Below are 10,538 nucleotides of genomic sequence, written 5' to 3' on the forward strand. Positions count from 1 at the left end.
GGCAATGAAAATAAGCAAAGTAGTCTAATTTTCGTGTCGAACGATCACTCACTTCAGATACCGTTCGAATAGTAAAAATGGCAGTGTTGAGTCTTTGAAGAGCCTGAACGTGGGGTTTCCGTCACAGCTTACTATCTATCTGAACACCTAGAAATTTGAACTGTTCAGTTTCACTAATCTTATGCCCATTCTATGAAATTAAAACGTCAGCTTTTGTTGAATTATTTGTTAGAAAATGTAAAAACTGAGTCTTACTGTGATTTAGAGTTAGTTTATTTCCTACAAGCCATGAACTTAGGTCATGTACTGCACTATTTGAAACCGAGCCAAAGTTGCACACAACATCCTTTACTACCAAGCTAGTGTCATCAGCAAACAGAAATATTTTAGAGTTATCCGTAATACTAGAGGGCATATCATTTATAAAAAATAAGGAATAGGACTGGCCCCAACACTGATCCCTGGGGCACCCCCTACTTGAGCGTACCCCACTCAGACCGCACATCACAGCCATTCTCAACATCGTGAATAATGACTTTCTGCTGTCTCTTGCTAAAGTAAGAGGTGAACCAATTGTGAGCTACTCTCCATATTCCTTAATGGTCCAACTTCTGGAGCATTATTTTGAGATCAACACAATCAACTGACTTAGTTAAATCAAAAAATATGCCTAGCGTCCGAAACCTTTTGTTTAACCCACCCAGTACGTCACAGAGAAAAGGGAATATAGCATTTTCAGTTGTTGAACAACTTCTAAAGCCGAACTGTACATTTGATAGAATATCGTGTGATATAAAATGATCAATTATCCTTACATACACAGCCTTTTCCATAACTTTTGCAAACACTGCTGGCATAGAAGTAGGTCTAAAATTATCTACATTATCCCTTCCCCCCTTTTTATAAAGCGGCTTTACTACTGAGTACATTAATCGTTCAGGAAACTGACCATTCCTAAAGGAAAAATTACAAATATGGCTAAGTACAGGGCTAACATGCTGACCACAGAACTTTAATATTCTGCTAGGCACTCCATCATATCCATGAGAGTCCTTAGTCTTCAGTGACTTAATTATTGACTCAATCTTCCTCTTGTCTCTATCACAGAGGAGTATTTCAGGCCATGCAAGACTAGTACTCCGGAAAGAAAGGATATTGCGGAGACATGGCTTAGCCACAGCCTAGGGGATATTTCTAGAACGAGATTTTCACTCTGCAGTGGAGTGTGCGCTGATATGAAACTTCCTGGCAGATTAAAACTGTGTGCTGGACCGAGACTCGAACTCGGGACCTTTGCCTTTTGCGGGCAAGTGCTCTACCAACTGAGCTACCCAAGCACGACTCACGCCCCGTCCTCATAGTTTTACTTCTGCCAGTACCTGGTTCGCAGGAGAGCTTCTGTTAAGTTTGGAAGGTAGGAGACGAGGTACTCCGACGTCGACCAGCAGAGTAGTACCATGCGAGCCCTCGCCGTAACGTTGCGTAAGGCCGTTGCACTGAACAGTGTTTTCTTAGCCGAAAGTGCGGCGAATAACATTTTGTATTGGAATCAAGAATAAAACGAACCCCGTTTTTTTTACGTTTTACTTTACTTATTTAATGCTCCTCGTGTGTTTCTTTTCTTTCAAATCCATGTTATGAAGCAAGTTTTTGTATGAAATCTCTTGGAAATCGGGTTTTCTGCCGGATATCAGCGTCTTCCAAACATGATATTTCGACGTCATTACTTGACGTCTTCATCAGGTGTTCCCTGAGTCTCAGGCACACCTGATGAAGACGTCAAGTAATGACGTCGAAATATCGTGTTTGGAAGACGCTGATATCCGGCAGGAAACCCGATTTCCACGAGATGTCATCAAATCGCCGGGAAAGTCTAAGAAAGTTTTTGTATGATTGTGTTGAGAGCACAACGTAAATCGCGTAACATTAATCTGGTTGTTCTGTGTAGAATCATTGTGCTTTTTGGTATCATATGATTACCCTGAAGTAAAAAGAAAATTTCATGTCTGTATTGCTGTTTCGTTCCTTTCATGGTTTAATAAATAATTATTAAGCTACTTTTGTAAGACACTCGAACTGAATAGGCACGAGATTTGCACTAGTATCTCATACACAGATAATTGCACAGATATTCTCGTGCTTTGATGCGATCGATAGTTCAGCTGGAGCTGTTTCTGCTCCGAGCGATTTATTCAAATATGAAACATTTATTAGCATTAGTAAACTATTATTATTGAACGTAAGTTTCCCTTCAGAGTTTCTGTGCAGCATCTGTTTCGGGGTCTTGTTTCTTATGATTGGTGACCGCTACATTCCTAGGCCATCCTATAAATCATATCAGATGCCAAGAGAATTTCTGCTGCGTTTCGTATACGTGTCAGTGACGAATCGTTCCTGAGGGCAATCCGATCGCGTAATACTGTTATTTCCTTTACATTTATTGGCTTGTAAAGAGCACATACTTGATCGGAACAATTGCAAGTAGCACTTTACTGTCCATTCCTACTAGTGAAGTCACATTTTATTTAACAGGCACCATGCAACATGCTATTAATGTGGTTGCTTCTCGAGCGAATATTTCGTGAGTTTTCGGGAATTTCGTTGCCCTGAAATTTGTGGTGTGCTAGTAAACTCTTGCAGAGCAAATTCTTGATAAATTAGAGGTTTCGTGTATCACGTGCTGGATAGTGAGCTCCAAGTCCTTTGTATGATCAGTTAGTGATTAATGAAGTCAGAATCCGTGCAGCTTTTAAGAGATAAGAGTGTTCTTTCATGTGACATTGGAAGTTTTGGTTATTTGCGTCAGCTTTGACATGTTTTCGTTTTGTTAATTATGGGAATTCGATGCCTATGTCACGAACAGCTATAGAATGTGGAAGTGTCTGAAGCGTTGCCTTGTATTACTGCCTGTACTTTGCGTATACCGGAAGTTCTGTTGTTAAATACATTTCTTAAATACACAAGCTTAACATCAGCAAACTTCTTGAGTTGTGGTTGGAGATTTCTCTCGTTCTTGAATGCTTTGTCCTGGAACGAACAGTATGCGAGATGTAGTGAACAAGTGCGTTTTTAGTCAAAAGTAATTCGAATATAAATTTTTCCACTTAAGAATTATGCACTCGTATTTTCGTCTTCCTATTTTATTAGTCTGTATTGAAGATTTGTTTCGGACTTGTTCACCAGTTTCCGCCTATGTCATAGTTTTTTTTATTAAAATGGATCTTACGTACGAACATTAATCGGTTATGTTCGGTGTATCAACACTAGGTTATTCACATTAGAAGTTGAGAAAGTTTTGGTAACCACGTGGTCAGAACTAATTTCGTTGCCCAATTAGTATTTATATGGCGTAGCAGAGCATCGCTTCCTTTCAGCTGTATGTTCCGGTATGAAGCACATTACGATCAACATCACAGGTAGGTGCCAATTGTCTGCTAGCTCCACAAGACTGGTAGAATGCTTAAAGCTCGGTTCCGTAGAGGACAATAAAACAGACGGTAGGATGGTTATTAATGCAGTCAGAACAGTTATCCGTGTGAGCATTTTTGCATACATAACAGTAAATTACTCGTGACATTTAAATATTCATTAGTCAGATGTATATTCATTATCAGTCCCTTGCGTTTGTGTAATGAATCACTAGTCAGATGTGCGACTCCACTACAATTTCTTACACCTTTCACCATCTAGACAACAGACTGTAGCGACAGACTACTCTTTTTCGTCGCGACTAAAGCGGCAAAAATAAAACACCTGTCTTTCTGTCTGAAGACAAACTACGCAAAACAAAGGGTGGCGTTTAACCTTCGGTATGAAAGTGCGCTGGACGGTCAGCCAACCCTCTGGACGCGATAATCAGATCCGATACGCAGGCAGCGGCACAATAGGAGGATTTATAGACGGCTAATGCGCTTTGTACTGCAGTTCGCAGGCCACAAAGACAGGAGCGGCCGGAGAGGTTAAGTGAATCATGTTTAACGAGAGAAAAGTGTTATAGATGCGATCCAATACTCAGCTCTGCACTGTCGCTGCAAATTCTCACGTTACTCGCCCTTTGTAAGCAGCTGTGTGGTTCTCGCATAGGGAAAAGTTGTTTGTATGCAAGAGAATCTTATCTGATAATACGTGAAATCAATATCGGAGTACAATGAGAAAGTACCGACGAACGTAATGCGGACCTGGACAGATTCACGGGCGTGGTTAAGATGACTCAGAACTCAATTTAGTTCCATACTTCCAGGTAGCCTTTTCATACGGAAACTACTAACATTCCCCGCAGTGACGCACTAAAAACTCGCGCTGTGGAGCCACTGACGCTAGCACAGTTTGCGTGAGGTAACTGTCGTCTTCACTGCTTCGCGTGTCGTAATTTTCAATACATTCACCAGAAGTTCTTGTTGAATAACTGGTAAGATCTGTGGTCAGTCTTCACTGCAGGCGGTTACCTCACACAGTATTCGTTTCGCAGCCGTTATTTTATTTATTTATTCATTCAGCCCTGCAAGACTGGGGCCATGAGGCCTTCTCCCACAAGTAATTAGTGTAGTACCTTAACTTACTACTAGCTGAATTCATAGATACATTTATATAAGTAAATATTTTTGCAGTCGGTACGGACCTCGCATCACGAATGCAGGTTGAAATCGTAGATGTTCTTAATTGTAGGCACATATAACTTAAAAAATACGTAAGTTTTTAGTAAACAATGTTCAATAGCTGTTATAATAAAAAGAGCTAAGAGTTGAATTTTACGTATTCATTTTTTAATCAAAAAATTTTCACTTTCTTAATGAACTTATCAGTTTTAATATAGAAGCTTCTGACCATGACCGATCTTACAATTCAGTATAATAACACGGTTTTTAACACATATATCGAAAAAGAACAACATAGACACGACTGTATTCAATCACGGCTAAAACAGGAGAGAGAGATTACGTGAAAGCGCTGTGTGCTGCCAAGAGGAAAAAAAAAAAAAAAAAAAAAACAGAAGGCCGTCGAAACTATTTGAAATCAGTCAGCGATAAGAGAGAGTTTGTATCTCTTTGGTTGCGGCATACTCATTGTTTTCTTTGGCCATTACCTGATATACAGGGAGATGACAAAAAGTCGCAGGTTAGCGATATGCACATATACAGATGGCGGTTGTATCGCATCCAGAGGTTACAAAAGAGCAGTGCATTGGAGGAGCTGTCATTTGTATTCAAGTGCTTTATGTGAAAAGATTTCCGACGTGATTGTGGGCGCACGACAGCAATTTACAGACTTTGAACGCAGAGTAGTAGCTGCAGCTAAACGCTTGAGACATTCCATTTCGGGACTCGTTAGTGAGTTCAATATTCCGAGATCCACAGAAAAAAATGTATTCGTCTTCTGACGGTTTCAACTGGTCAGAATTTAACAAAATATTCAAAAAATGAAAACTGATTAAAGAAATAATTTGAAAATTGAATACGTTGTGTTGTGAAATGATAATTAAATAGACACCCTAGCTGCAAACAGGCGTTGATATACTTCAATGGGGACATGTTGAAAATGTGTGCCCCGACCGGGACCCGAACCCGGGAACTCCTGCTTACATGGCAGACGCTCTATCCATCTGAGCCACCGAGGGCACAGAGGATAGTGCGTCTGCAGGGACTTATCCCTTGCACGCTCCCCGTGAGATCCACATTCCCAACATGTCCACACCACTACATTCGTAGTGCACCTAATAGATGTTTAGCCATCATACTCATTACTCGTGGCAGATTAATCTACCAAGTCCCGTACGAGTTCGGGCATAGCGTGTGCGTTCACACAAGAAGGTCAATGGCCGGGAAGCGATATTTTAACTATATATGACGGTAGTATCTGTTCTCGAAAGAACACATACCGTGGATGACCATGCAGCTTTGCTAGAAATGAAATGATAATTAAATAGACACCCTAGCTGCAAACAGGCGTTGATATACTTCAATGGGGACATGTTGAAAATGTGTGCCCCGACCGGGACCCGAACCCGGGAACTCCTGCTTACATGGCAGACGCTCTATCCATCTGAGCCACCGAGGGCACAGATGAAGAGCGTGACTGCAGGGACTTATCGCTTGCACGCTCCCCGTGAGATCCACATTCCCAACATGTCCATACCACTACATTCGTAGTGCGCCTAATAGATGTTTAGCCATCATACTCATTACTCGTGGCAGATTAATCTACCAAGTCCCGTACGAGTTCGGGCATAGCGTGTGCGTTCACACAAGAAGGTCAATGGCCGGGAAGCGATATTTTAACTATATATGACGGTAGTATCTGTTCTCGAAAGAACACATACCGTGGATGACCATGCAGCTTTGCTAGAAATGAAATGATAATTAAATAGACACCCTAGCTGCAAACAGGCGTTGATATACTTCAATGGGGACATGTTGAAAATGTCGGGGCACACATTTTCAACATGTCCCCATTGAAGTATATCAACGCCTGTTTGCAGCTAGGGTGTCTATTTATCATTGCATTTCTAGCAAAGCTGCATGGTCATCCACGGTATGTGTTCTTTCGAGAACAGATACTACCGTCATATATAATGTTGTGTTGTTTTTCCTTTGTTGTTAATTTAATTCCCCACAAAGAGAGCAGACTGAAAGCGGATAAAAGCCACTCTCCAGGCAAAGATTACAATAACCTGTATTTACAAGGTGGTTAAAATAATACAAAGATGAAAATAACAGATAATTTTGTGAAAACACGTTGGTGGGTCATATTTAGAATTTTTACGTAAAAACAAGTGACAAGAAATGCAGATTTTGTAAAATACACTTAGATGGAAAACATTTATGGTTTCTAAAACTCCTTTGACGATTTTTAACTACATATAAAATATAGTGGCTGTGCGATAATGTGTATCATTATAGGGCCCTGTAGAACCTCAGGTTGCGACTAGAACTCAGCAAGGTGGGTGAAGGGGGAGGGATAGTGTGAGGTGGAGCGTTGTGATGTGGGTTGGAAAGAGTAGTATACCTCGGGACCTGTTTCATTGTTGGGGAGTGGCAGTTGTTTAAAATTCCGGCGGGAGAGGATGGATAAGGCATGAAGGTGTATGTTAGGTGGAACATGGATGTAGTGACGCAGCGGGGCACCTGCATTGGTTATTAGTGGGTGGGAAATTGAGTGCTGGGAATGGGTTTCACTATTAAAGTATCGGATCGGAAGGTATTCTATGAAGACAAGGAGGCGTGGGAAGTGGAAGATTTGGTACAAGATGCGAGTTGGGAAAGGTAGGCGGGTGCGGAAGGCAAGCAGGTGCATGTCTTTCCATTGTTTCGAGGAACTTCTAGAATAAAGGCAGTAATCGAAGCAACGTTGGCGTAGGTTAGGACGAGGCGGGTGAGAACGATGGTAGAAGGATGTTAACCCCAGGTGCGGCCTGTTAGTACTTTTACTCGGTTTTAGGCTTTGTGTTGGATGGTAAGGAAATGTGCATTCCATGTTAGTTTTCTGTCGAGAGTTAGTGCTAAATAGTTTGCTTTGTTAGTCATAGGGATGGGGTGGTTGTAGATGTGGGTTGGAAAGAGTAGTAAACCTCGGGACCTGTTTCATTGTTGGGGAGTGGCAGTTGTTTAAAATTCCGGCGGGAGAGGATGGATAAGGCATGAAGGTGTATGTTAGGTGGAACATGGATGTAGTGACGCAGCGGGGCACCTGCATTGGTTATTAGTGGGTGGGAAATTGAGTGCTGGGAATGGGTTTCACTATTAAAGTATCTGAGCGGTGAGACCAAGACTGGTGGCTTGGTTTTTCTGTTGCTTTACTTAAGTTTCCTCGAATTACATCACTGGACTAGGAGGTTCAGGTGGCGTTCGAGGGAGGCATGGATGAACTGAAGGGTGTGGTGAATGGCTAGATAGACAGCTACGTTGGGCAGGGGAGGGGCGCGGGCTGTAAAATCAGTCTTTTAAAAGAAGAAGACGGTATAAACTTCGAACACATGCATACTGTCCGATTTCTAATATTCCGGCTTATATTTTTATTAAATAATATGTTAAGTAAGTCTAATATAGATTAAGTAATTGATAAAGTAACGATACGAAGTATTTAAATAAAATAAATAACAGATAGCATAATTTATGGTGGGAAGGTAGGAGAAGTGCAGCGGTGGCCGCCAGATGGCGTATGTTACTCGTAGTTGCATGCTACTTTCTCCCGGCTACAGTTCTCGTTGTGCTCTTCGCGGAAGCGGAGCGCTACCCGTGGGGAACTGTACAACTGCTGCTACTGGTGTCATGTTGCGCTTGCGCAGAATGGAGAATTGACAACATCCCCACCCTCCCTTCTCAGCCGTACGAAACTGTGGAATTACTGTGTTATTCTGATCCAGCTATAAGTCCTGCTCATTATCTTCCAGTGCAGTGGTTCGTAGACAATTACTGCTGAGTGCAATTACACATTACCTAGCACCCCTGCCTCCCCCCTCCCCCCCAGCCACCCTCGCCCTATCTGCATGTAGTACTCCGCCCTCCCCTACATACATTATCACCGACTTAAGCACTAACAAAACTGCAGAATGAAAGACTTTGCCGGCCGGAGTGGCCGAGCGGTTCTAGGCGCTACAGTCTGGAACCGCGCGACCGCTACGGTCGCAGGTTCGAATCCTGCCTCGGGCATGGATGTGTGTGGTGTCCTTGGGTTAGTTAGGTTTAAGTAGTTCTAAGTTCATTGTTATTTGAGACATAGCGAGCCGTTGAAATTTCAGAGTAAGAGATTTGATAGTCGTGAATTTGGAAGAAATTATCCGACATACTTCATTATGGAGATGAAAACTTGTTTTAAAAAATTTATTATTGATTCTATGGACGGAGAAGATTTTTGAAGGAATATTTCAACGTATCCAATGCATGCAAAAGAATGTAGTGCTTGTTTGTCAGAAATATAAACTGAAGGAATATTCATGATTAGTGTTAATTTGATCTCTTTGTTTCCATTACCTCACAGGTAGCGCAATTAGTTTAAATGTCTGTAATTTTTTTGGTAATGTGAGAATTTTGTGATTCTTAGTCTTCTTTTGCCGTGCAGTCGTTTTCGACAATAATCAGAATTTAATCTCTCAAGAGCGACTTTCTTTAAAGTAAGACTTTCTTCCATCGTCCTTAGTAAAATTTTGAATATTTTGTCTTGCGTGCATTGCACCTTGCGCCATAGGAAGCCACAGATTCTTTCTGACAAGCAAAAAAACAAATTTTGTACTGAGTAGATTATTTTTGGTTAGCTGCTGGTTGCATTAGCTGATTTCAGTTTACTTTCGAGAGAAAGTCGGTACACCGGACACAAAACGGCATGCTGAGCGTGAGGTAAATTACTTTTATTTTAGGGCAGATCTCACGTTACATTCTTGGTAGCAAACAGTACACAGTCGCTTTTTGTCCTTATTAAGCAGATTAATTGACACAGAACATTGTAGGTGATACTAAACAATTATTTTCTACTAGTTGAGGAGTATTTTAATTCGTAGATGTTTTAAGTCAAACTTTGCACTTGATGTTACGCAACTTTCATAACGTACTTCAGCAATCAGTTACAGTTAAATACTTTTTGTGGTGTCACCGCCAGACACCACACTTGCTAGGTGGTAGCATTTAAGTCGTCTAGAACCGCACGGCCACACCGGAAGGCGACGCACCTAAGTTGTACGCCCGGTGACAGAGTGCGATATGCCTCCTTGTCCGATTCAGGTGTTCGTATGAATATGAATGTGACGACTCCCAAGGAAATGATGGAAAATTAATAGTTTGTCACATAAGCTGCAATAAATGAACACAACAGTTTCAGAATCACACAGTGTCATAACATACGTTTTTAACGTTTTTGAGGTTGCGTTTTGGACGTTTTGACTACTCAGTTCCCTTGTTCTAACATGGGTCTCATCGGTCTACTTGTTGTTTTCATTTCTGCGATTCGTCTGCGGTCTTCCACCTGCTCCCACTATTCGCTGCATTTACTTGCGACTCCCCAATGTGGTGTACCAAAACAGCTTACGGAACTGGAAATGGCACTGAGAGCAGTGTACCAGTTGTGGAGGAGAGTGTTTCGATGGAGGCCATGCACAGTAAGTAAAAGGTAAGTGTAGAAACATTTTATGGACCAAGTTTCAGAATTTTTTGAACAGACCTCGTATTTCCAGTAGTGAGATGCACTCAGAAAAATATACACTACTGGCTATTAAAATTGCAACACCAAGAAGAAATGCAGATGAGAAACGGGTATTCCTTGGTCAAATATATTATACTAGAACCGAAATGTGATTACATTTTCACGTAATTTGGGTGCATAGATCCTGAGAAATCAGTACGCACAACAACCACTTCTGGCCGTAATAACGGCCTTGATACGCCTGGTCATTGAATCAAACAGAGCTTGGATGGCGTGTACAGGTACAGCTGCCCATGCAGCTTCAACACGATACCACAGTTCATCAAGAGTAGTGACTGGCGTATTGTGACGAGCCAGTGGCTCGGGCACCATTGACCAGGCGTTTTCAATTGGTGAGAGATCTAGAGAAT

At 41.6% G+C, this 10,538-nt stretch overlaps 1 non-coding gene across 1 annotated transcript; it reads right to left on the reverse strand.

Annotated features, from left to right (window-relative positions):
* Positions 1-1,263: 1,263 nt before the first annotated feature.
* On the reverse strand, positions 1,264-1,338 carry Trnal-caa (transfer RNA leucine (anticodon CAA)). The gene has a single exon. It is a non-coding gene; the product is annotated as a tRNA-Leu (tRNA).
* Between the last annotated feature and the right edge of the window lie 9,200 nt (positions 1,339-10,538).

The sequence above is a fragment of the Schistocerca nitens genome, chromosome 1 (assembly GCF_023898315.1).
Source record: "Schistocerca nitens isolate TAMUIC-IGC-003100 chromosome 1, iqSchNite1.1, whole genome shotgun sequence".
In the NCBI taxonomy this organism is placed as follows: Eukaryota; Metazoa; Arthropoda; class Insecta; order Orthoptera; family Acrididae; genus Schistocerca; species Schistocerca nitens.